Here is a 5,383-nt window from a genome sequence, read left to right on the forward strand (position 1 = left end):
TAAAGCTGTTTGGAAAGATAGAAAGAGATGGAGTACTTCCAAATTCATTCTATGAGGCCAGCATCACCTTAATTCCAAAACCAGACAAAGACCCCACCAAAAAGGAGAATTACAGACCAATATCCCTGATGAACACGGATGCAAAAATTCTCAACAAGATACTATCCAATAGGATCCAACAGTACATTAAGAAGATTATCCAGGGATCCCTGGGTGGCGCAGCGGTTTGGCGCCTGCCTTTGGCCCAGGGCAGGATCCTGGAGATCCAGGATCGAATCCCACGTCGGGCTCCCGGTGCATGGAGCCTGCTTCTCCCTCTGCCTGTCTCTGCCTCTCTCTCTCTCTCTCTGTGACTATCATAAATAAATTAAAAAAAAAAACATTTAAGTTTAAAAAAAAAAAAAAAGAAGATTATCCACCATGACCAAGTAGGATTTATCCCTGGGACACAAGGCTGGTTCAACACTCGTAAAACAATCAATGTGATTCATCATATCAGCAAGAGAAAAACCAAGAACCATGTGATCCTTTTATTAGATGCAGAGAAAGCATTTGACAAAATACAGCATCCATTCCTGATCAAAACACTTCAGAGTGTTGGGATAGAGGGAACTTTCCTCGACATCTTAAAAGCCATCTACGAAAAGCCCACAGCAAATATCATTCTCAATGGGAAAGACCCATTGAGAAATATGAGAATGATTGAGAAATATCATTCTCAATGGGCTCTTTCAATGGGAAAGAGCCTTTCCCCTAAGATCAGGAACAAGACAGGGATGTCCACTGTCACCACTACTATTCAACATAGTACTGGAAGTCCTCGCCTCAGCAATCAGACAACAAAAAGACATTAAAGGCATTCAAATTGGCAAAGAAGAAGTCAAACTCTCCCTCCTCACAGATGACATGATACTCTACATAGAAAACCCAAAAGCCTCCACCCCAAGATTGCTAGAACTCATACAGCAATTTGGTAGCGTGGCAGGATACAAAATCAATGCCCAGAAATCAATGGCATTTCTATACACTAACAATGAGACGGAAGAAAGAGAAATTAAGGAGTCAATCCCATTTACAATTGCACCCAAAAGCATAAGATACCTAGGAATAAACCTAACCAAAGAGGTAAAGGATCTATACCCTAAAAACTACAGAACACTTCTGAAAGAAATTGAGGAAGACACAAAGAGATGGAAAAATATTCCATGCTCATGGATTGGCAGAATTAATATTGTGAAAATGTCAATGTTACCCAGGGCAATTTACACGTTTAATGCAATCCCTATCAAAATACCTTGGACTTTCTTCAGAGAGTTAGAACAAATTATTTTAAGATTTGTGTGGAATCAGAAAAGACCCCGAATAGCCAGGGGAATTTTAAAAAAGAAAACCATAGCTGGGGGCATCACAATGCCAGATTTCAGGTTGTACTACAAAGCTGTGGTCATCAAGACAGTGTGGTTTTGCTGTGTTTTTTAGTTTCACATACTCCCACCTGTCTACTTTTGCTCATGTTGCCAGTGTGCTTGGTGCCATATCCAAAAAATCTTTGACAATGTCAAGAAGCTTTTCCTCCTACATTTGCTTATAGGATTTTTATAGTCTAAGATCTTATAATGAAGTCTTTAATTTGAGTAGATTTTTGTACATGGTAAGGTAAAGGTGAAGTAAGGGTGCAATTTTGTTTTTCTGCCTGTGGGTATCCAGTTTACCCAACACCATTTATTAGAGAGACTATCCATTCTCTATTCTGAATTCTTTGCTCCCTTCTTAGATACAGTCTCTGCATGGGTTTATTTTTGGGCTCTCTACACTGTTCCATTAGTTTATTTTATTTTATTTTTTAAGATTTTATTCATTTATTCATGAGAGACACACAGAGACAGAGAGAGAGAGAGAGAGGCAGAGACACAGGCAGAGGGAGAAGCTGGCTCCATGCAGGGAGCCCGATGTGGGACTCGATCCCAGGTCTCCAGGATCACACCCTGGGCTGAAGGCAGCGCTAAACTGCTGAGCCCCCCGGGCTGCCCATATTCCATTAGTTTATATGTCTATTTTTTGTGTCAGTACCACACTGTTTTGATTACTATAGCCCTGTAATATATTTTGAACAGGAAATTTGATTCCTCCAGCTTTGTTCTTGATCAAATTGCTTTGACTATTCAGGATCATTTGTAGGTCCATATAAATTTAGAACTTTTTTCCTATTTCTACAAAAACTGCCATTGAAATTTTGACACCAATTACATTGACTCCGTAGACTGAGGTAGTATGGACATCTTAACAATATTACGTCTTCCAATCTATGAACATGGATGGTTTTTCCATTTGTTTCTGTCTGCTTTATTTTCTTCTATCAGTGTTTTATACTTTTCAGTTTACGAGTCTTTCATTTCACCCCCTTGTTCATGTTTGTTCCTAGGTATTTTACTCTCTTTAATGCTATTGTAAGTGGGTTTTTTTTCTTAACATCCTTTTAAGATAGTTTATTGTTGTACGGAGAGATACAACTCAGTTTTGTATGCTGATTTTGTATCCTGCAACTTGACTGAATTCTTTTTCTAGTTCAAAAGATTTTTGGTGGAGTCTATCAGATTTTCTGCATAAAGGGTCATGTCATCTGCCTGCAAACATAAGTTATCTTACCAATTTCTCTGCCTAGGGCTTCTAGTACTTTGTTTAATGGAACTGGTAAAAGTGGAAATCCTTGCCCTCTTCCTGATCTTAGAGGAAAAGCTTTCAATTTTCCAAAACTGAATATAATGTTAGCTGTGGGGTTGTCATACATGGCCTTTTATTTATTAAGGAGGTAAATTCCTTTGATACCTAATTTGTTGAGCGTTTCTATCATAGAAGGGTGTTGAATTATGTCAAATACTTTTTCTGCATCTGAGATGATTTTGTAATTTTTATTCTTTCTCCAAATGTGGTGTATCACATTGATAGATATGCATACATAGAAACATTGTTGCATCCAGGTACAATACCACTTGATCATATGGGCGAAACTTTCAATGTGGTTTGGATTCAATTTATTAATATTTGGTTGAGGAATTTTTTAAAAAATATATTATTTATTCATGAGAGGCACACAGAGAGAGAGGCAGAGACATAGGCAGAGGGAGAAGCAGGCTCCCTGCAGGGAGCCCGATGCGGGACTTGATCCCTAGACCCAGGATCTGCCCTGAGCCGAAGGCAGGCGCCCAACTGGTGAGCCATCCAGGTGTCCCTGGTTGAGGAATCTTGCATCATATTCATCAGGGATATTGGTCTGTGTTTTTCTTTTCTTGCCGTGTCTTTGTCTGACTTTGGAATCAAGGTGATGCTGGCCCATAAAGTGTTTTTGGAAGTGCTCCCACTGCTTTTTTGGAAGAGTTTAAGAGTTTTGGTATTAAATCCTCTTTAAATGTTTGGTAGAATTCATCGTAAAGCCATCTGGTCCTGAGCTCTCCTTTGTTGAAAGGTTTCTGTTTGCTAATGTAATCTCTTTATTTGTTATTGTTCTGCTCAGGCTTCCTAGTTCTTCCTAATTCAGTCTTGGTAAATTGTTCCAAGGAATTAACCGATTTCTTCTGGTGTCTCCAATATATTGGTGTATAATTATTCACAATAGTCTCTTCTAAACTTTTTTTGTATTTTTTTTATTGGAGTTCGATTTGCCAAAATATAACACCCAGTGCTCATCCGCTCAAGTGCCCCCCTCAGTGCCCATCACCCAGTCATGCAACCCCCCGCCCACCTCCCTTTCCATCACCCCTTGTTCATTTCCCAGAGTTAGGTATCTCTCTTCTAAACTTTTTTATTACTTTGGCATCAATTATAATGTATCCTCTTTCATTTCTGGTTTTATTCATTTGTATCTTCTTGCTTTCATGGCTAGCCTAAGAGTTTTGTTGATTTTGTTTATTTTTACAAAAAAAATCAACTCAATTTTTGTCTATTTTTCCTAACATTTTCCTATTCTTTGTGTCATTGACTTGTGCTCTAAGCATTATTTCCATACTTCTTACTTTGGGCTTAGTGTGTGTGTGTGTGTGTGTGTTTTTTTTTCTAGTTCCTTGAAGTGTAAATTTAGGTTGTTTGAGCCCTTTCTTCTTTCTAATTTAAGCATTTATATCTATACATTTCCCTTTTAATACTGCTTTTTCTGTATTCCATAAGCTTTGGTATGTTGCTTTTCCTCTTCATTTATTTGGGATATTTTCTAATTTCCCTTTGACTTATTCTTTGACCCAATGGTGCTCAGGAGTGTGTTAATTTCCATGTATGTAGGTGGCTGTCTAAATTCGTGTTCCTGTGGGGAAGAAGAGGTCTAAGAGGTCCAAGTCGGCCAACTTGCAGATGTTACTCCCTTCAGAAAAATCCTTAAAAGTCAATTTTCCACCTTATTATTCTGTCACTTTTTAGATGGTGCATTATGTAAAAGAACTAGTGGATCCCAAGATTGTGTGCCTCCTACCACACACCCTTTGCCTTAAATAGGGTCCCTTGATCCAAGACAATACTAGGAAGTTTCCCACATTGGGAAATCAGACACACTGTGAGCTCTTAGATATTGATCTGAGTTGAGACTTTGTGGACAGAAAATTCAAACTCATACCCTGAATATATATTAATCTTAGGAAGAATTGCTTTACTTTCAAGTTGAAAGTGCTTCAATGTGATCAACTTGCTTCAGAGTAACAGTTCATATCCTCAAGGGTTGTTGTCATATCAGGGACTCAAGATCTCTCTTTACTGTTAGCATTTCTGACATTCAGCATTGGTAGTAACTAGGTGGGGATTGGTAAAGGGGATCCATGTTGTTGGGACTATATATAGCTTCCATCTCTGCCAGTACTGTGGTAGCTGAGGACAGAAGTTGGGTGTCATCAATCTGCCAGGTCATCTGTCCACTTGAATGTTTTATTCCTCTAATGGAACACATACTCTCCAAAATATGTTAATGTGCCAAAAAAGAAAGCTTTACACTTGTGTCCATTGTATCCACACCCATAAGTCCATCTGCATCTTTGCTCTTTCTGGGCTATTGATAAACCAGCTAAGACACTTGATGGACCCAGTAAGTCCATGGACAACCATTTCCTATATTTAGCCACTTCTCTTTCAACATAAAGTGAATGAACAGAGCTCTGCTCACTGGGAGGACTTCCCACCACCAATGTATCTCATGGTAAACCAGAGTAATACTGCAATTCAGCAATAGTCCATCTTTAGTTTGCACCAGTGTACTAGGCTTATCTATTTGTAATCTTTTCTTTCACCTCAACATAAAGAAATTCACATGAGACAATAGGCATGATCTGAGTGAAAGGCAACAACATCATAGTAGTAGGGACTATGTTAGTTAGCCATATGTTTGTTCAGTTTATTTGTATCCTCT

The sequence above is a fragment of the Vulpes vulpes genome, chromosome X (assembly GCF_048418805.1).
Source record: "Vulpes vulpes isolate BD-2025 chromosome X, VulVul3, whole genome shotgun sequence".
NCBI lineage: Eukaryota > Metazoa > Chordata > Mammalia > Carnivora > Canidae > Vulpes > Vulpes vulpes.